General features: G+C 47.5%; 1 protein-coding gene across 8 annotated transcripts in view; it reads right to left on the bottom strand.

Annotated features, from left to right (window-relative positions):
- Window positions 1-23,037, bottom strand: part of FOXP4 (forkhead box P4) — a 973,797-nt gene that overhangs the window by 824,041 nt on the left and 126,719 nt on the right. The gene's annotated exons all lie outside the window — the stretch shown is intronic.

Below are 23,037 nucleotides of genomic sequence, written 5' to 3'. Positions count from 1 at the left end.
CGCCACTGCATTCACAGGTCGTGTGTGAATGGCAGTCAAAGTAGACACAGTAATGTGGCCAACATGTAATTCAGCACCACAGTGATGTTGCTTTTTCAGTGACTGTAGTGTATTTCATCATGAATATGTCACATTTGTTTATGTCTGGTACCAACACATTTACATTTGTTCATTCACAGATGGTCGTCAACCTATCACACAGGGGGACATAGACCGATTCCGGGACCCACACGCCACTGGTGAGTATGGACAAGAAATATTGGTTTGGTGTGGTGTCATGAATGTTTGTGCCAAATGCTACACGTTGTCGTTTAGCAGTATGGGTGTGTATTGCATGTCACTTGCCCACAATGTGAAGATGTATTAGTTTTTTCTGATTTGTGTACAAATTGGTAGGTGAAGGTGGGGCAATGCATCTCATTCACAGTTGTGACTTTGCCCATCAACAGTCAGTGATACACCTTTCAATTCATGTGCATGATATCTAGCACCTAATCACGCAAACTAATCATTTTCACTGAAGTTGTGTTGGCAATAGGCTCCTTGATTTTAGCACCTGTTGAGTAGCGCTGCCTAGTCAATAAGGCACACTTGCATGCTGTGTATATCGTCCAAGGTGCGTGCAGTGGGTGTTGCGTCGTGCACAAGGAGGCAGTGCTTTTCAGGCTGTGCAAGCTCAGACATGTTGGCACAGTGAAATGTAAGGTATGCTGCATTGCAGCTTCACAGAACTGGCAGTGTGTAGCTCAGAGCAAAAATTATCAATGGTATGTTACACACACATTCAATAGATGTGTATTTCAATTGCAATTGCATCTTTGTGCACTGCAATGGTGTGGTCAGGCTATGTCTGTGGTGACATACCATGCTTGACTCTGGATCATGTGTACAAACTCCTCTGTCACAATTGGTGACATCACTCAACAAGCATTTTCTATGCATGCTTTCCATCAGCATCTTCTGATGTCACATTGATTTGGCAATGCAGGGCTCTACGACACTCTCTGTGAGTAGGCATTAGCCATCAGAATTACCCAACCCTCATGACCCCAGGGTGCCATTACAATGTGGAATCCATTGTAGCAGTTTGCGTTGTGAATGCATGTGTGTTCTCATCTGCTACGGAGTGAGATTAGTGGATACAAGACATGCATGAGTGGCATATTTGGTTAAATGATGTCTGACCCTCGCAGTGTCAAAAGTCAGACATTGTATAGTGATGGTTGAGTGAGTAACAGCACATCAAGCAAAAGTCAGCGTTCATACAACAAACAGGTTTCCATGTGTGATGCATGATGCAGCATGATTGTAAGTGTGAGTAGGGCTGTCCCAGTCTTGTCCCTGTGCATGTAGGGTGAGCTTACAATAAGTTGACATTCACACCTGCACACAGCCACACTTGCACTCTTGTGCAAGAGCGCCAGTCTTGGCACTGACTCAATGAACTGCACACAGTTGGTGGTGGACACACAGGGCTGCACATGTGCATTATACATAAGTAGCAGCAGTGTGTCACAGGATCGGATGAGGGTGGTGCTGTGCACGGAGGACTAATGCCTCCCTACTCAAGTCAATTGTACATGTCACCCACACTCAGGGTGTACAATGATGCCATGTTTTGACTGTGTCATTATCATTTAGATATGTCAGTACATGTCCCATGCTATGCACTGTCATGTCAGTATCCACAGCCTGTAGTGAACGATTCATGCCTTGACATTTGTTTGAACAGGTCACTTTTTGACTTAATAGAGTTACGCTGTTGTGTTGCCTCCAATGTTGTTTTGTTCTTGGAACATAGATTTCATGTTGGACCATGACATAGTGTGATTGCCTGAAAATTGACATTGAGCTTATTTTACAGTCAACATGACACCTGCGCAGCAACATGCTTTCCAAGTGGCCAAGGACCGCTACCTCCATGTACGCAAGGTCCACAAAGGGTTAAGACAATTGGCGAAGAGGCCCCGCGAAGAGAAGAAGGCTGGAACATGGAAGGCGCTGCCAGAATATGACCTGACCAGCCCGCAGCCCATCCCCTCAACCTCTGGGGCCAGTGTGGGCCAACAGTCACTGAATCCCCCTCTGACTACACCCGCCCAGGTGCCAGTACCCCCCGCACCTGTGCCTTAGATGGCGGAATCGATTGCAGAGCTACTGCGTGTGGTCACAATGAATAACACTTTGCTGACTGACATTCGGAGTGAACTACTTTACCTCAACAGGCAGATACATGAGATTCGTGGACATCTTGGACTACCATGATTCCTCCCCATGTTGTCCCCCATCCCCGTTCTCCCTTCCCACGATGTTAATATTTTAATTAGATGTGTTGTTAGTGAGGTTTGTCATTTTTTTTAGGTAGAGTAGTTTTAGCATAGGCATAGGTAGTTTTAGATTCTGACTCTTTTCTCTAATAGATTTATATAGTATTGGGGGTAAGTTTCATTTTCCTTTGGGTGTGGGGTTGATGTATGTTTTATTTAGGTGTGTTAGTGATTAGTTATGGTAGAATGTGTAGGTAATATTAAGATATTTGTAGGCTTTTTATATTTACTGATAGTGGTAGGGATAGTTAGTATAGGTAATTATTACGTTCCAGTTCTAAAATAAATCTTGTTACATTTGATTCCTGCTTGCACTGATGTCAGGGAGGATGCTGGGTGTGGGGCTTGCACCATTGTGTGCAACTCATGCCATCTGTGGAATAATCCTTGTATGTGTAACCAGGGTTGTGACCTGTTACTTAGCAGGATGGAAAGTGTCCAGATACCTTAGATGTGAGCACAGTGAACTTGCATGGCTGACAGATTTGCAAGGATAGTTCACAGCCTAGTTTAGTGACATTTTTTGTGACGCCCAACATCTTAAGTGTGATGCACAGAGTTAAACTGTACATTGTTGCACATTTAAAACTCAACGTAGGCACATAGCATTGTGAGTTCGTCAGAGTTGCTACAGTTATCCATCATGGAGATGTATGTATGCCCCGGCTACCACATATGGCGTGCGAGAAATGCATATCAGATGCTCCAGGCTCTGAGTCCATCTCCATTGCACAGACCTTGGCACACATGATGCGTGGTGCCAGTGCATCAGCTTGCTTTGCCTTACATGTTCCTGTGCATGGATGACCATTCTCGTTTCCATGCATGATGTAGGTCAAATGTGTGTCCATTGATAATGTCACAGGGCACAACAGTGTTTGTGAATCACATGAGCTATGGTGGTACAGAGTTATGACGTTGGAATTGAGGTCATTCACAGATGCCATTTATGATTAGCACTGTTAGGTAGACTGACTTAACTTCTACTATCTTCCTTTTGTGACACCCTTAATAAGTTACGTAATGCTTTAGTCACTGATGACATTTTGCTGCAGGCACACTGTTCTGCATCACCCAGGTGGTGACATGTTGCATTGCTCCCTGTACCAACAGTGTCATAGCCACTCATCCCATCTGTTTCTTTTGGCATTGGCTCATAGTGATGACACAATTGAAATGTTGCCACAGAAGAATCAGACTATATGTTAATTGCAGTTCTACAGACATCCATGGACACATTGGCCAATATGCTGACAGTGTGCACAGCATGAGAGGGCTCAGAATTTGTTTGGCATTGTTTGTGCACAGGTAGGGGCTGAATGACGCTTAGCACTTTGGCTACAGTCACTATTGTAGACTCAAATATAGTGTGGCTGACTTTGTAGTACCCTATATGTATGCTACACATGTGACCTTAGGTCACCTCATCAATGTGAATCTGCTGTGCAACATCTAGGGATGTGATATGCAATGCGCAACGTCACAACAACCTTCGTCCACCACGTCCAGTGTAAGTTGATATGCCAGTAGAATATGGTTTGCAATCCTTCTGCGTGACACTACTTGTGTCCTGCAACTGAATTGTGCATGTCATCACACATGCATTTCTCAACAATGGACGTGGGTCAGAGTTGGTACATTGCTAGATTTCGATATCTGATAAATGTGGGCACAGCATCTTAGCCCGTGTACGCTTGTTTTAACCCCTGTGCACCTTCTTCACTGTCTGCCTTCTGTAATTTCTTCGGTACATTCGTTACAGATGTAATTTTATTTTGAATACTGTGCCTCCTTCAGCTTGATTTGGTAGTATTCCTCCTTTTCAATATTTAGCCATGTATTGTGCTTTTTTCCGCACATCTCCACCCTCACTTCCCGCAGAGCATCTCCTGCGGCCACGCCTTCACGCACGGCCATTTGTCCTGCTATCCCTCACAGCTGCTCCTCCCTCCCACCTCCCCTTCTTATGGCAGCCACTGTGTGTCCGCATCGCAGGCAGGCTAAAGGCGCACATAATGCAGGCCCGTCTGTGCCCGTCCACGCCTGGACCATGCACAGCGCCAGCACGCCTGGCGCACACATATTCCACGAAACACAATGCCACAACGATGCCATCAGCCTCCACGCACTCAACATCGGACGATCACACACCTGCTTCAGAGCGGCACCGGAACACACACAAGGACCCTTCTCATGTTGGATCTGCAGCTCCACCAGCTTCCGATCCACAAATCCACCAACCGGGTAAGAACCCAACTACCTCAGATCCATTCTTCTCAACACACACTCTGCCCGCAAACACGCCGTTGAACTCTGGGCCAACTCGTCACGACATCCCCATACGTTGCCTTCCTGACGGAGACCTGGCTGAACCCCTCCTCGGCACACAACATCGGCATTGCCATCCTGGATGGCTACAAGATCATCCGCAGGGACCGCACCAACGGAGTAGGAGGAGGAATTGCCATCCTCAACAGGAACACTCTCAGAGTCTCGAACGACACCAATGATATTCTCAGCAACGCTGAACACCTGCACTTTATGATCCATACCGATCCCAACACCACCCTCAGAGTAACAATCGTGTACAGACCCCCCAGACCCCGATCACAGTTCGGCGACTCCATTGCCTACTTCGTCAGTACACACGCCTTCGCCTCCACAGACTACATCTTTCTCGGGGACCTGGAATTCCACCTCGAGAAAAACACCACCACCAACTCTACCGCCCTGATTGACAGCCTCGCCAGACTAGACTACTCCTCACAACACCCACCCACTCTGCCATCAAAACGCTTGACCACATCTTCTCTGCAAGCTCACATGTCTCCTTCAACCACACCACCGAACTCCACTGGACCACCCATCTACGCATCCACTTCACCTTCCGGCACCCCACCACGCACCACCGCACACAACAGATCCCCCACAACTGCTGGGGCAAAGTACCTGAAGACCAGCTAACCACCACCCTCGCCCATAGCCCAACCACCTACCTCGCCGACCCCCACCCCACTGCCCGCAACCTGAGACAATGGCTCGATGACTGTGCCAACCAACTCTCCCCAACCACAAAACCCTCAGACACACCAGCAAGAAAGCCATCAGGTTCACTGAGGACCTTCAGGACTCCAAGCAACCGTGCCAAAAGCCAGAGGAGGAATGTCACCGTGTACAGACAACGGACAGCTACGCAGCACCCAAGAACGCCACCCGCAGACACCATCAACTCATCTGATCTTTAAAAGGGCCTCCTTTAAAGACCGCCTAGGCGACTACAACACCAAAACTGCCCTCATCGCAGCCAATGATGGCATCAGGGCCCTGCTGGTCAACAGAAAAACAGCGTCCCTGATCCTCCTGGACCTGTCAGCCGCCTTCAACACTGCCTGCCACCGCACACGCCTCCACGACACAGAGATCCGAGACAAGACTCTGGAGTGGAACACCTCCTTCCTCTCCGGCATAACCCCGAGCATCCGCCTCCCCTTTCAGCTCTGAATCCACCACAATCATGTGTGGCGTACCCCAGAGCTCATCCCTAAGCCCGACATTGTTCAACATCTTCATGTCACCGCTTGTCCACGTTGCCTGACTGCACGACCTCTACATCATCTCCTACACTAACAACACCCAGCTGATCCTCTCCCTCACCAAGGACCGCCACAACCAAACACCATGTAGGAATGAGAGCCGTCGCTGAGTGGATGGAGTATAGGCAACTGAAGCGAAACTTGGACATGACGGAAGTCCTCTACCTCGGCTCCGCCACCTCAGCCTGGGAATACTCCTGGTGAACGACCGCACTGATAACAGCTCCAACACCCACCAACCACGCACATAACCGGTGCTTCTTCCTCGAATCTACTATCTCCATGACAATACAGGTCAAGGCCATCTGCTCCTCCGGCTTCAACCCCCTCCGTATGCTCCGCAGGATCTACAGGCAGATCCCCACCAAAACAAGGAGAAAGGTCTCCCAGGCCCTCAGCAGAAGCAGGTTGGCCAAAGAAAACGCCCTCTCTGCAGGGCCCTCAACCAAACTCCTGAACCAACTTCAACGCATTTGAAAGTCCTCAGCACGCCTGATCATCGACATTCCTCGCAGCAGCCACATCACACCCCACCTGTGAGACCTGCACGTGCTCCCCGTCAACAAGAGGATCACCTTCAAACTCCTCACCCACGCACACAACACAGGCCCAGCATGCCTCAACCGATGACTCAGCTTCTACACTCCGAACATGCCAGCTCCGGTCCGCCAACCTCGCCCTCGACACAGTCACCCGCATCCGAAGAGCGACCTCCGGTGGCAGATCCTTCTCCCACCTCACCGCCCAGACCTGGAACACTCTCCCCATCCTCCTACATGTACCCAGGACATGCTAACCTTCAGGAGACTCAGCAAGACCTGGCTTTTCAGGCAGTAGCCGCATCCCCCACCCGGCGCCTCGAGACACTCACGGCTGAGTAGTGTGCTTTACAGATGTGCTGCTTGATTCCTTGATTAATAGATTTTACACATACGCGGTCATCTCACAGCCTATACGTGTCAGATTACACATGTACATTGGTTCTAGTTTCCTTGCTGGACCCTCTTGTGGATTCACAGCCCCTTACTTATTACCTTAGTTAAATACTTGATTGGTCATGTAAACACGCATGTGTGAATTTAGAGAATTTATTTACAATACAAGGGGTAGACTGGACCAGAACTAGCCCATACAACGCAAGATTGGATGGATGTCCGTTAGAGTGGCAGACAGAGTCCATTGGGAGTGACAGAGCCAAGGGAAGAGGCAGAGTTTGCAGTGCCATTGTCAAGGAAAAGAAGATTTGCTGCAAGTCCATGTGTGGGTCCAAGGTGAGTGTTGGTGGACATTGGAAGACAGTGGAAGAGGAAGGTCAGTGGAATGATGTTAAGAAGAATACAATGGTGAGACAGGCCTTTGTACGTCACTGTTTGCTGGACTTGCGCCTTACCAGTGTGGCACTTTCATCCTCAGATTCGTCCTCGGATGTGTCATGTGTCTCACATGTGGGTGGTGGTATGGTGGGAGCAGCACTGTGAGGCACAGACACATCAGGGTGCGGAGCTGAGGATGTGGATGCGCCAGCAGCAGCAAATGTTGTCGCAAGACCGTGGGGAGGCGCAGATGTGAAGTGATGAAGCAGGGCCTGGCATATCCCTGCAAGATTGCACTGGTGTTCAGCCATGGCAGCCATCTGTTGGGAGTTCCCTCCACTCCCTGGTCTCCATTATCTGTGAAAGTCTGGACAATTCTGCACAGACACTACTGGAGCCACCCTGCTGGGACAGTGTGTCAGCTCTCTGGATCATGACTCCAGCAATGTCATCCAGGGTGCGTTGGATAGCATTGAGGGGAATGTGGATGTCTGAGTCACATCCTCGACCACATGCAGAGGATGACAGACACCCACGTAAGTCGTCAAATTTGGCTGCCAGGTTCTCCAACCCCACCTGCACATAGTCACGTGTCTCACGCTGGACCTCAAGCACCATGCGGTGAAAGGCCACATATGGGTCACCAGGGTCCTGTGAGGCAGCTGTGGTGGAAGGTGCTTGCTGCTGGGTGGTTTGTGCAGGGGGTGGGCTTGGCGCAATGCTGCTGGGTGGCCCTGCTCCTGGAGCTGGTGTGGCAAGGGAATCCAGGATCCGTTGGAATTCATCCACATTGATGGTGGGGGTTTCAGACAAGTCATCGTGGCGGAGTGGGTCGTTCTGCTGTCCAGGAGGTGTTGTCTCTCCCTCTGCAATGTTCATGGGAGATACAGTTTAAAAGTGTGTTACATGTATGGGCATGCATTATTTGACTTAACAAGCAGACTGCGGGAGACTGTACATTATTGATATTTTGTACAAGATGCATGGTATTTTCTGGATGGTGATTATTTCAGAGACATCACGTATGTGAGGGTGTACTTGTACATTGTAATATCACAAGTTACCTATGTGAGAAATGTGTCTTGACAGCGTCTACACACAAATGCTACCTGTTGTGTCCTGAGTTGTGTTGTGTGACTAATGCAGTCCGGAACACCTAGTAGGCAATGTTGATGTACTCAGATTTGTATGTGTCTGCACTGCATTGTGTGATGGTGGCACCTGCTGCTTTTGTTTATCTGCCCATTGTCCCTTTCATGAAATGGGCCTTTGACTTCTGTGGATGTACAATGGAGACATGTGGATAGCTGGGGGGATTGTGTGTCTTGGTCAGAGTTGTTACACTTGTGCATAGTAGGTCAACAAGTGTTTTGTTCACATCAGGGGTTGTCTGTACATAAGGTTGTGTCAGGGTGTGACATGCTCCTTTGAGGATGTGTTACACACTCCACAACATCAGTGAGGTGTCCTGCACCATGTAAATGTCTTTGTCCTGTAGGCATGCTATTCATCATGCCCTGTCACTTGCCTTGTCAGTGTGGCTCAAGGAGCTGCAGCTTTGCAGGGTCTTACACATGTGCATGTGTTTTGCGTGCGATTAGTTATGTGTGAGGAGGGCCCACTTTTGGCACATTGGCAATGAGGGCCTACTTGCTTTTTCAACAGAGCTGCACTGTTTAGGACACATGTGCCTCTAAGTCGCTTTGGCTCCTTGTGATTTGTGTTGTGTGCATTGCGTCTGTCATGTTTAATCTTGCATGGTTTGCTTCCTGCACTTCTTTTGGATTACCCTTTCTGAGTATGTTGCAGCATGTATTGCAATTTTTGTTGCTGTCTGAGCAGACAAGTGTCCACACCCATTATCCGCAAATTTGGGCCCACATGTGGAGTATGTGTGGCAGTGGTGGGCCATTTTGTGCGTCATACCAGGCGGTGAGCTTCTGTACTCTGCATAAGCGATTAGATTTAAGAGGGGGGGGGACTTCCTACTCCATGCAGCGATCACTGCGGCTATTCGAACGCATTGTAAAGGGGACCAAGCAGAACCTGAGGCTTCTTTAGGGTGCCAATACATATTGACAGCAGCGGGCAAGTTTAAGGCAGTCACATGCATGTACATGCGCATGACTCTTGAGAAGCTGCCCCCTTTGGACATACTTAATTGAAAACGGGAGGTAGATGTAGGGAGAGAGATACCGGAAAGGGCTTGGGCTGAGATTATAGAGTAAGCGTGGAGGAGCACTAGGCACACATGCTTTCAATGGCTTCTTTTTTATGTTTTACATCACCTTACCTCACACCAGCAAAGAGTCAATGCATGTTTCAACACTGACTCAGACAAATGCCCAAGGTGTCGGGGAGAGGGGGCAAACTTCCCTCACATGATTTGGGGGGGGACCACTTTTGGCTACTTATTGGACCAGAGTGATGGCACTATTGAAGGTGGTGACGGACAGGGAGGTAGATCTGACATTGGGGGCTTGTCTACTGCATTGCTTCCCACACACAGCTCAAACTGGGATCGCAGCAAGTTTATAGATATGGGATTGGTAGTGGCCATGAGGGAAATTACAATGCACTGGAAGGCGAGTGGGGCCACGAGTTTAGATCAATGGCAGTTAGGCTACTACTGGTCAAGGGTACGGTGAGGAAGGGATCACTTGAGGCAGCTAGGGCATGGGAACATATAGGGCCATACTATCAAGGAACGGCGATAACGTTATCGCCGCTTTAGCGGCAGGAAACTGCTGCTACAGCGGCGATAATGTGCTTGATGATATGCCCTTGTGAATTCCCATAGAAGCCCAGGTTCTGGTGTGAACCTTGGCTTCTATGGGAATTCACAAGGGCATATTATCAAGCCCATTATCGCCGCTTTAGCGGCAGTTTCCTGCTGCTAAAGCGTCAATAACGTTATCGCCGTTCCTTGATAATATGGCCCTTAGTTGGACTATTGGTAGACCAAGACGATGAGAGCGATGTCAACACTGAGCCAGGAGAGCTGGTAACAGGGTAGAGCCTTTATAGCAAGTAGATGTAACCATTCGACACCATTGGAGATATGCATGATGAGTGAATCTAAAGCGGCAGCCTGTATATTGTGTTTTTATTGTTTACTTTCTGGAGACCACCGATTACGCACTGCTAATGGACATCAAAGTGTACAGAGTAACATGGGTTGTGACATGCCTGGAGGGAGGGGGGAGGGGGTAATTGACTTAAGGATAGATTTATTTGTGATAATGAGGTTTGTTTATATGGCCTGCGTTGAATATTGGTTATTATTCCCCTTATTACATGGTTCTTCATCTTCAAGGTACTAGAGGAGAAATGTCATAGTAACGAGCCAAGGATCATATGCTCATACACTTGTACATCATAGTGAGGGGAGAGGGACTAGGTTGGTGATATTGGCAGATGTCAGGATCTTGCTTTCTCCGACCTAATGAATTTTTAATTTGCAAGAGGAAATAGTATATGCCAGGCGTTGACGTGGGGAGGGGGAGGGTGGTGGGTAGTATGGACAGGAATACAGGTGAATGCAGGTAACTAGACTTTGAATGACTGAAAAGATTTCATGGTGCGCGCTGCATCGCATTTTGCAATGGAGGGCACACAACAAAATCCGTTTTGTTATTGTGACATTGCATGTGTTGCCGGTATGCAGACTCACTCGTTGCTTTCTCATCTTGCTGTACGCAGTACTGCATAGCATGTACAGGCATGGGGGCATTTTTGTTGGCAATGCATGAGGTTGTCACAATGTCCCCCTTGCCTCATCACCAGGCATATCCAAATCATGTGCACATGTGTCTGGCTCGTGTGCAAGGTTGTGTGTGGCCCTCCAAGTCACCCTTGATGGCAAACGAGTCAGACACATGTGCAATGTTGCAGGTGTGCTGGGCTTGTTGTTGGCATGCTTACTTGTGCACGTGATCAGTCACATTCACACTGCATACTCATTTTGGCACATGGGAGATGCGGCCTTGTGAAGATTTAGATATGGGTTGTGATGGTGCAAGGGGTGCATTTTGGCAGCATGCAGCGTCTCCATGTGATGTGGCATTTTGCTATGTGATGTAGCACTTATTTTGTGGTCTGATGTTGTACCTGGACTGTGTTTTGCTGACTTATCAGTGCACATTTCAATGTCAGTGTGTCCGGCAATGTGTGTCTTGCAATGTTTAGGTTGGATCAGGTGATGTGTGTCCATGCCAACATGCACAGGGCTATCTAGGACCTGAACCACAGTAATTGTGGGTATGCAATGCTATTTATTGTACATGTGTGCCATTGTGCCCATCCACCCCCGTCCACCCACTCCATAGTTTGTACTCACCCTGTGGTTGTGTCTGCTCACATTCAGCAGTGTCCCGACCCGGCACTCCAACTACCGTTTCCTCGGTGATGACTTGGGCCACCATTTCCTTCTGTTCATCCAGCTCCAGCAGGGGCCCTGGACTACCACCTCCAGTCGCCATAGCTGCCTTCCGGTTGGCTGCTATCTTCTCCTTGGTATTCTTCTTGCTGTCATTCCAGCGCTTCTTTACGTCGTCCGCTGTCCTCCTCTTGCTCTCTCCCACAGCATTGACTTTGGGTGTGATGTCCTCCCATATTTCTTCTTTCCTTGACAATGGCACTGTCCTCCTGATGAACAGCTCCTGCTGATGTTCAGCCACCAGGGCATATATGACCTGATTTTCTTGGTGGCTGAACCTGGGATTCCTCCTCCTCTTGGCCTTCCCCTGGCTCTCTCTCTGCTCCTCCTGGCTGGCTGGGGGGTTGGTTGTTGGCTCAGCACTTGTCCCAGCTTCCTCCATGTCTCTCTTGCTCTCTGCTGTCTTCTCCATTTTTTTTTTTGCCCTGCTTGGAGGCCTTTTATAGTGCATTTTTCCGCTTGCAGCATGCAAAATGCAGGGCTGTTAGCAATTATCGGGCCGCTTTTGGCGATAATTGGCCCATCGCGACTTTTCTCGCGTTAGCGTGTGTTTTTTTATCGCCGGCGCTAAGGATTTATCCTCATCCATTGGCGGCGGAACTGCTAGCTATCGCTGGGTAGCGGCGCGTTGTTAATACGTCGCTGCCGCGGCGATAAAAACAGGACTTAGACGGCGATAAAAAAATTAACGCTAAGAGCGCTTTGCGATAATTATCGCAATTTGTTGCTGATATGCCCCCAACACCTCATATCTGAGGTGTGACATCAGAGTCAGCACTTCTGCGGTAGGACACTGATGGGATATCCAAATTATTACTCCAGTGTCGCAGGGGCTCTCACAGAATACAACACAAAAGTATATATATTTAGTGTATGGATTAAAGAGATCTCAACCAAATGCCCGAAAATACTATGCTTCCTGGTCCTGGTGATTGCTACGCAAAATGTGGTCAGATATTGAGGTGCACATCCCAAAATTGCCTGGAGCTCGAACTGTGGAAATAAGTTATGGACTGGTGTATGCAGGCTGCAAAATTTGTGTGTGATATGAGGCATGCCCCCAAAAACGGGAACAATTTTGGAAGCACGAAGAGCATATACAGGAAGATGTTATTGTTTAACCCATTGATACAAAACAAAGCGACAAGAAGGCGGCAGTACCCCCGCCCGTACTAAATATACTATATGGTGAAAACACCCTAGAGGCACAATGCCATCAGTTAGAACTAACATTCTTAGATTGTGGCAAATGTACTTATGGCTGTTGTTTTTTATGTCAATATTTTAGAAACTTACTAAAGTGTTTTTACTTAAACATTAAGACTTCATATCTGAGGAGTAACATTTGAATCAAAACACCATTAAGAAAACAGGACTTCAGAATTAAACTCCATTTTAAGGTGTGCGTTATGTTATGCTAAGAGATTTGTTTACAGGGCACAATGTAATCCAAAGGCCGCTTTAAGTTGCGACACACGTATCTCCTTGGGCACAGCTTATTCGAGAGCCAGCTAGCCATAGACTTCATAGAAAAGGAAAGACCCAGGAGATTTCCTAAATAATTGATTTTGCTCCATCACTTGCATGTACTGGGGAACTGCATTCCAGAGTTTACCTTCCTGGAAACCCACCATCTTTTTCTCCTAGCCTCGTCCTCGATAAACTTTTCATGGTATCGTTCGGATGTTATTCTTAGGCCAGACTTGTCTCCTTGGGGAGCATCTGCTAAAAGCTGGTTTCAAATATAGCAGGCCTTTGTCTGAGACTGCTCGGTAAGGTAGGAGGAGTCTTTTTTTTTATTTCACATATTTTATTAAAAACATTTTTAAATGAACATCTTGGTGGTTCTGTTACAGGGTTAGCAGAGTTGTTTAAGGCACATTTTATACTTCGATATGTAGAGACGTGCAAGTCCCATATGCTTAGCTAACCCCACCTTATGGTAGTTAGAGAAGAAGAGAAAGAGACAGGGTGAGAAAGGGGATAGAAACAAGGGGGGGGGAAGAGGAGACAGGAGACAGGCAGCGAGAGTTACATTTCTTAACTATTACATATGGCATTCTGTGACATATGACATCCTGTGGGGTGATTGGCATCCATGTAGGTTGCGTGCTGTCAGTACCTTATTTTCACGGAGGTTCATAAGAGTCAAGGTATGTGTCCAGCGCATTCCACATTTTCCTGGATGCTGGTTTCCATGGTGAGTTCCGGAGTGCAATGTTGTCCGCGCCTCTAAGATGTGTGATCCAGTTGAACCAGCCTTTGTAGGTGGTTTTACTTGTGTCTTTCCAGTTGGCTAGGACCATTTTCACTGCCGCAGTTAGTAGCAGGTCAAGTAGGTCTTTATCGGGTGCGGTTCTCAAGTCTGTGCTCATAAAAGCCATGGTAAGTGTGGAAAATTATTTTGTTAGTGTACAATCAAACAAACCATTTATGAGCCCAAATATTTTCTCCCAGAATACTAAGTCCCCGGTTTCCCTGTTACAATTCCAGCATATCACTTCATCCCTGAGGCCTAGTGAGAATAACCGGGCCGGGGTCCAGAAGGCCTTGTGACGCAGCCAAAATTTTGTTTGCGAGAGAACGGGGGATATCTTGTTACGTGAGGGCGAGCTCCATATTGTGGCCCAATCTTGTTCGCTATGTTTGTCGTTCGTTTGTGCATCCCAGTATGCAACAGTCTTATCATTAAGCTTAGAGGATTCGGGGCGGAGGAGTTTGTAGAGGTGTGAGACCTGGTGTCCCAATTTATTAATGCTCGAAACAAACCGGAAGATTGATGGTTGTGAAGCGGATAATTTGGTTCTAGCCAGGGTCGTTCAAATTTGTAAAAGTTCTATGTCCTCTAGGTTGTATCTTGTTTTAAGGTCTGTGAAAGTGGTAGGGTATGTTCCGTTATCAAGTTGGTAAGGTAAGTGAATACCTTTCTCAAGCCATACCTCGAAAGCAAGGCTTTTCCCTTTGTACAGAATCTTGCTGATGGCACATAGAGACTCCATTTTTTATCCTTTTATGCTATTCTCCAGTTTATCTACTTTTAGTAGCGCCATTTTTGTGTTTTTGAAAATGGATTTGGATGTGTGGGGGTATCTATTTGCAGTCAATAGAGCCAGGGGGTTAGGTTGTTCAGGACGGCCCTCTCTATCTGTAGTAATCAAAAAAGAGGCACTGTTCCATAGTGAGTGCAGTCGGAAGACACAAAGGTAAGAGGTGGAAAAGACGGAGAAGTTAGGTCAGGGACTTAGTGCTTAAGGTGGGGAGAGGCATAAATTGTCTCTTGTTGCCCTCACACACCCGAAGGATGTCATGCTTCATCATCGGGCGGTTGCTCCTCGTCGGGCCGGCGGTGCAATGCCCTACGGGTCCCCCGAAGGGTCTCTTTAGCGGAGATCTTTTAGAGAACTGCCGATGGGTGCATGTGGGTATGTGGATCTAAGTACCATGTGAGAGGTGAGGGTAGTGTGTGCAGTGTGAGTTAAAAATACCTAAGGGTTTCCAAACAAAGAAGAACATTTTTTAATAAAGAGGTGCCCTTGGTAAACTAAAAAACCCGTAGGTTAACAGTTACCAGTAGAGACGCAATGTGTCTGGGTAACTAAGCTATGGTTGACATGTTTCACGCCTGGGGTGGCTCTGTTAAGTTTGTATCCTGAGAATCCGGAGTATTCTGCTATCGTCTCCATCAGGGCCTCGATTGATGTCTTTGGCTGTTCGACTACTATGAGTAGGTCATCTGCGTAGGCAGCTAATTTTACTTCAACACCATTGATATCGATCCCTCTAATGTTCATATTCAGTTTGATATCTTGGATTTAGGGGTTCTAGAGGAAGTAAGAATAATGAAGGGGATAGGGGGCATCCCTGTCTAGTGCCTTGTTGTAGTGTAAACGGATCAGAGAGAGCCATTAACCACGATACGGGCTGACGGTTCCCCGTACAGGGCCTTAACCATCCGTATGTATCCCGCCCCTAACTTGAATGACTGCATGCATCGTTCTAGGAAAGCCCATGAGACTCCATCGAAAGCCTTTTCCGCATCTAATGTGATAGCTACCGCCGGATCAGCGTTCGTGGCCGTGTGTTCTAGTATGTGGCAGAGAAGTCGGGTGTTATCGTTAGACATTCTAGTACGTAAGAAGCCGACCTGGTAGTTGCTTATGAGTTTTGGAAGAACGGAGTTGTGTATGGTTGCTAGTATTTTGGCGTACATTTTGCAGTCAACATTGATAAGGGATATGGGTCTGTAGTTTTTGGGTGACATTTGATCTTTCCCCTCCTTAGGGATGACTATAATGTTAGCTTCTGACATAGATTGTGATACTGTCCCTCCCGCTGCTGACTGATTAAAAACTTGTTTCATGGTTGTCTTCAGCTGATCTAAGAAGGACTTTCAGAAAGCGGCCGTAAAACCGTCCGGCCCGGGGGCTTTATTATCTTTCAGCGATTTGACTGCCATTTCGGTACAGTTAAACTCATGGCCGAGCCTAAGTGAGTCTTCGGCGCTTAATTCTGGTAAACCTAGTCTATCGAGGTATTTTGTGCACTCCTCTATGTTAAGGTTCTGTTCATTTTTGTAAAACTCTTGGTAGAATTCTTGAAAAGTCTTTAGGATGTCCTTGTGTCTTGTGTGTGTTCTTAAGAGTCCCGCCAGCACATCATTGTTGAAGCGCCATCTCCGTGGGACGGCTTCATTGTGGCACCCGCTCAGTTTTAGGCTAATGCATGAGTGATCTGATACTAGTCTCGGAGCTATGTCAGAGTGTTCGATTAGGCGTGTGTGGGATCCAGAGATTAAAATATAATCTATCCTGGTGTAAGACTTGTGAGGGATGGAGTAAAATGTGTAGTCTCTAGTGTCCGGGTGTTGAAGGCGCCATGCATCCTTTAAGTCCAATTTAGAGCAGATACTTTGAAGTACCGTGTGCAAGTTCTTGGGGTGATATTGACAGGAGGATTGTCTGTCCGTTATGAGGTCCGATGAGATGTTAAAGTTCCCTGCTACTACCAGGAGATCGCTTTGGGGAAGTTATCTAACGTGCTTGCCACCTCCGACCAGAAGGATGGGTCGTCCGCATTGGGGCCGTATAGGTTTGCTACATGGATTAACTACTCCCCCCTTCTTAGATGTGTCACTAGTAGTCTACCTTCGCTATCATGGGACTGTGAATCTAGTGTAATGTTGGATCTTTTGGATATCAGGGTCATGACTCCACGTTTCTTTTTGTCGGCGGGTGAGCAAGCTACCTGCGAGATCCAGTTACCCCTCACCAGGTTTGAATCCTCCAGGGATAGTTTGGTCTCCTGTAGTAGGATTAGATCGCCCATGGTTTTAGCTATTTAGTCTATAATCTTCTTGCGCTTAATAGGGTGGTTAAGACCTTTGACATTAAGGGATACTATGTTAAGGTCAGTTACCAGGGTGGGTTAGTTATTGCAGGCCATCATTTGAGTGTAATGTGCTAAAAGCCTCTGTTCTATGTACATGATTCGTAAAGTCGCTGCCTCTGTTTTGGCCCTGATGAGCTGGAATGGAGGCCCACCCTTCTGCTCACGGGGTTCTGGGCGTTTACCCCCCCCGCCCCCCCAGAGGTACTGCAAGCATTGTGAATGACACCTCTGGGCCCTCCTGTAAGCCAGGATACCTAAAGGAGTTGGATAACACAGCCTGTTGAGTACAGTTTCTAGGTAAAAAAGAGGTGAAGACGAAAAGGAAGATAGAGGATATAGAAAGCCAAGAACCAAGAAACCCTAGTGTGGATTTCCCCCGCACCACCGCACCCCCCTACCTCCCCATCCCCCCCTGAGAATACTCGTATGTCGGAGGTGCGATGACAGGATCGTCGTCCCGCCCCTCGGAGATTAACTTACTGGTTATTATTTTGCTGAAATCCCTATGGAATACTACTAGGAGTGCAGCCTCTATGCTTTTAGGACCCTCTCTCTATTTCCCCCTTTCCATACATCCCCACAAATTGCCTGGCGGAGCAAAGTATAAAAGCAGTAAAATTGTCTCTAAAGGATATAGAGGGCTGGCAGCATGATTTGTCAGTTTGCCTGCCACCGCAACTACGGGCGGTATTGCGTGAGTTAGTGAGGTATATAGCGGTTGCAGAACTTGTCTTTCACACTGTGCAAATATGGTAGAAGGTGAGGTAGATAGTGGTTGTGTAGTCGAATCATTAAGATTAGGTACAAGAACTTTGTCCTGACCGTGAGGTAGAGCTTCAAAGATTGTTCGGTTCCGGCGACGATCTTCTTTTGCTGGAGCTGGCTTGTGATGTTTCCATGTCTTGTGCGGATGGTCCGTCCAGGAAAGCAGCTAGGTCCTTGGGGTCAGTGAAGTAGTGATGTCTGCACTTATCGATTATCCTGTATTTGGCTGGAGCAACGAAAGAGAACTGCATGTTTTTGCTCCTGAGTTTATCCCGTAAGGCGAGGCACCCCTTCCTAGTATCGACCGTGGGTTTAGAGTAGTCTTGTGTGAGGATGATCTTATGACCTTTCCATGTGATCTGGTGATTCTTGCATGCGTGGCTAAAAATGGCATCCGTGTGGTGATCTCAATGGCTTGCAGATGATAGGCCGGGCTGCTTGGTTAGATGTAGTAGGTTTAAACGTTGGTACTCTGTGCGCTCTGTCTATTTCGAACTGCCTGTCAAAATTTAAATTTGCAAGTTTGGGGATCAGATCTTCAAGAAAAGCAGCGCAAGAGCCCGATGAGTCTTCTGAGCCCTCCGGAACTCCCAGTATCCGAATGTTCCCCCGTCGGTTGCGGTCTTCTAACTCCGCTGTTTGTCTCTGCAGTGACGTGGTAATTTTGGATAGTGCTTTCAGCTCTTGGCTTGAGGTGTGGGTGGTATCTTCAATGGCACTGACCCTTTGCTCTGCTGCTTCCAGCCTGTTATTCACTGTATTCAGGTCCGCTCTGACTGCTGCAATCTCAAGTTGGATCGCGTCTGTGGTGTGCTTCGTGGTTTTTGCCAGGTCGTGAACATCGGCTAGTTTTTCAAGGATCATGTCTAGGGTGCTGTTAATGTCGGGCTTCTGTTTGAGCGGGGAATCAGATAGCGATGGCTCTCCCTTGCTCTTTTAGTTGTTGCAGCCTCGACTCTCTCTCTGCCATGGTTATTTCTACAGGGTTATCCTTGGGGAACTTGTTCGCAGACGGAGCCTTGCTGGGCCTGTTTTTGCTCCTGGTAGCAATGTTCACACAATGTTCTTGCAGTTCCCCTGTGTGTTGTGTTGCTCTTGTGTCTGGTTCTGTTCTTGGTTTTGTTTTGTTTGTTTGTCTGGTCTGCTTATCTGGTTTTGATGGGTTTGAACAGTTATCCACTAAAGGCACTACAGCGCTAATGTCTGGGGGATCCAGACCAGTCTACAATGGGTCTCAGCCTGGTTGATACAGCTCCTGGCACCCTCTCGCACATGTGCGCGCACGTTGGTGAGCCTTGTGAAGGGACGTCTGTTGCTGTAGTTGCGCTGCTCTGCCGGGAGGCTTTAGTAAGGCACTTGGCGTGACTGTGGTGATTATGCGCAAAAAGTGCCTTCTCTATGCCTGTGACTTTGCAATTGTGGTGCCCTTTTAGGGCCCCATCGCCCCTTGTTGCCTACCACCCATTGCTACCTTCTGCTTCCTTCTGCCTCAGATTTGCGCCTGTTTGACTTCCGTTGACCTCTCTGTTCAGACCTAGTTAGCGCAGGCTCTTTCCCATCGATTGTCGCAACTGCTCGCGGTCACCATGTCACTTATTGCCAGACTTGTGTGCGAATGCGTGTGCTTTGATTGAGGCTCCCTGGCTGTGCCGGCCAGCGCACTCTCGCCACTGCCGCCGTGTCTCTACCCCCCCTGGTGCGAAAGAGCGTTTCCCTAATGGCTCCCCATTGACCTTTGCATCACCAGCGCTCGTGTTTTGCTGAGTGCAATTCACTGTATCCTGGCAGTTGCTGTCAGGCGGGCTTATCTTCAGTTAGCGGTGTACTTAGCGGTTTGTCGAATGTATCGCTCACCAGTCTTTCTGCCGCACTATTGTGTCCGCTCGACGATCTGCTCTCTCACCCATTACCACCTGTTGCTCTGCCCACTTTGTACTAGCGCTCGATATCGTAGCACCGCCTATTGCTTTGTTGTGGTGGGCGCTACTTTGTCTTCTCACCCTCAGGTCACTGGTTCCAGTTTGTTTCGTTTCTTTAGTCGGACCGCTCCGTAATACTTTCCTTACTGGCCCCTGATGACATAAGTACCTAGCGGAGTGCCGTTGTTTGCTCGACTCTTAATAGGCAGTGCTGTGTGTGTTATCTGCACTCTTGATGATTACTGTTGATGTTGCTGCTCTGTAGGTCCTCGCTCCCCCTCCCATGCACCCACGCCTCTTGTGCGGAGCTTCCCTGGCTCCCCCCGGGTCGCTGACAATCGCTGGAGTTGGGGCAGGAGTTAGGGCTGGGAGGTGTTGGCAGGTGAGCTTATCGATGCGTTTAGCGAAGTTATGATGAACCGCTCACCTGTCTCAAAGTCGCACATAAGAGTTCGCTCACCTCAGCATTCTGAGGGCGAACGGGGCACCGCCATTTTGCTCTCGCTCCTCCCTTTTCTACCTCCTCAGTGTCAGCTAGGATTTTCTCGGAATAGCAGGCATCTGAGGGGTTAACACAACAACCAGCTTGTGCCCAGTCTATTCCGACGTTCAGAACATTGATCGCTGCAACTTCTGTTCCATTTGCTCGCTGTGGATTTTTTAGTTAAATTCTCCGAAACGGCGGAGCGACAGAATCAGGCAGCCTTTAGCTCTGCCGTCCAAGCCATGCCCCAGGTAGGAGGAGTCTTAACCTCAATACCCTGGAAGCCAGTAAAGGTCGTTTTAGGCTGGAGTAAGATGGGTATTTTTCTCCACCCCATCAATCATATTTTGCACTTTTTAACATCTATGGAGTTGAAAAGACAATGGCTATACACTGAACAAAATAAATATTCTAATTAATGTGGAGCAGAGGAAAGTATGACAATCATGGACAGGACTTTGGCCCTTACAGATGCCAACAGGGTTAGGCCTACTTTAGCTCTAGTTCTTGTGCGTCCCTACTACCCATTTCAGGACTCACTGTAGGATTAGTACAACACTGAGTTTTTTTTTATTATGATTTCTTGGGTCTCAGCTGTGACTTCACTATCAACATGGAGTGACTTACTACTAACCCGCTTGATGCGCTGTCCAACAATTTCACCTGCTGTTGCCGATTCCAATTTAAGCTGATGTTCTTGACGATTCCGCCATCTACCATAAGCCGAGCCAAGATTTTCCTAATTAGTGCCACAACACTTTTTTAAATAAGTGCAATTAAAGCACCCAGGGCAGCTCAAAGCCTGCTATGAATGTAACACACAAGCAGACAGCACTGTAACAACTGTTTTTAAGAAGCAGGAGCCCAAGACTCTTCTTCACAAGAAAGACTTCTGATGAGTCTTCATTCACAGAGAGCAGATACCTCAATGACCTCTCCAACACGCTGTCACCGACCACTTCACAAAAGCAGTTGACATCCTCCAACCGCAAATGGAAATCTACTAGGACTGTCACAGCTTCCTCTAGACAGACTGGTACGACAAAACACCTCATTGGATATTGGCTCATTCACAGGTCAGCACACATGCTTAGCTCATTATATTTTGGGCGCCATTTACTTCAATAAAACACAGGTCGGCTTCAATCGCATTTGTTGAACAATCACCATCTTTGGACTGCTAAATCACCATGGGTTAGATGTTGAAATTGCACATTTTAATAGATTAAAAGAGCAGAACTAATAATTTGGATTCATTTGAGCTGCACTTGATTAAGAACCCTGTGCTACAAAAGTAGAGATTGGCACCTGTATACAAGGGTCACAGAACTGGGGTAGGCTCTAGACAGCATTTGGTATATTCCAAGATCTTTTTTCATCGCTCCATAATTTTGGGACCAGAAAATTGAGCCACATGAGCCTATAAACAGTCAACTAAAAGCATCCATTCAACATCAAAGTGCTGAGGTAATCAGATCTGTGGTAATTTCATTGAGTAACAAATGTTGAAAGGCTGAGTCAGCCTACTATGGCAAGTCCGTAACATGAAGGTAATATGCAGGTCTGAGAAAGGTGCACTATTATACCTTTTTACCTTGCCAGCATACTTGCATAAGATGCCACTACAGGATTTGTATTGATAGCAAATGGGCACAAGCTGGCGCAGTGTGCGACCGACATACCCACTGCGGCCCTGCGCCTGCCAACCTCTCGAAAAGAATTATAAAAAACAAAAAAAGGAAAGCCAGCCCACTCCATCTCATTAGGAAGGTAAACATGAGAGCAGCTAAGGGTCTAATTAAGCTCTAATTAGTCCCTGCTTGTTACTAATGCAAATTAGATTAAGCCGCTTAACTACAGCATGTCCACAACACCCTTGTTAATTGCGGCCTTTGAAATTAAATGACTCCCTAATTAGCATATGAAAGCCATTGATCCTGAGCCAGGAAAGATGAGGACAGTGGAAGCTCAATGCCAAGTTTTGTTAATAAGGGAGCCTAATTAAATAGAGAAACGTAAGGAGGGGTTGCACTTACATTTCATAGCCATGTTGTGTGTCACTAAAGCCTGGCATGGGAAAGGATTGGTACATAAGGGCAGCGAGGAACTGTCACAACTCACTACCCCATGGGAATACCATAATGCAGCCAATCCAGCAACAGCCATTTCTGGCCCTTTCACTTCCAAGTTCTGCTTTTTCCTGTTCCAGCCTATCTTTTCAACAGAGCCATTTAATAGGCAGCCACTGGCTGCTCAACACCTATTGGTTCAAACCATGCAAGGCCAAACCTCTACCGGGGACCGGCATTTCCACACCTAACCGGTAAGGCAGCCATTGACCAACCAGCTCTTTAAAGCCCAGCCCTGGCACTTTGAAGGCGAGACAATTCCAGTCCAATTATTTTCTGATCCTTGCCAAGTAAGCCCCTATCAACCAAACAATTAGGCCTTACCCTTTTTGGACATATCCCTTCTAGTCCGTTCCTTCCTGTATGACATCTTTAATGACCTGCAAATGACCCCTCTGCACATTTGCTGCCTTGTTCCTGTGGCATTTACACAGTATCTGAAAGACCTGGCCTTTAGATGCCCATGATACAGTAGGCAGAACGTGAGCAACCTGGGCACTCTGTGATTCTTTCCCCTACGAACCCACTCCCAATAGCAAGTGCATGATGAGAGCGGTGACTTGGCAATACTCTGAGGATTGTGTGCTCATGAGATTCCTACAGCCTGCTTCCAGGTACAGCATACATGCGAACGACTCTGGCAAGACCAGTATAATGTATGTGTAGCAAATGATAGCTCAA

Source organism: Triturus cristatus, chromosome 1_1, assembly GCF_964204655.1.
Source record: "Triturus cristatus chromosome 1_1, aTriCri1.1, whole genome shotgun sequence".
NCBI lineage: Eukaryota > Metazoa > Chordata > Amphibia > Caudata > Salamandridae > Triturus > Triturus cristatus.
Note: the sequence above shows the minus strand (reverse complement) of the source record. Positions and strands in the feature narration are given on the sequence as shown.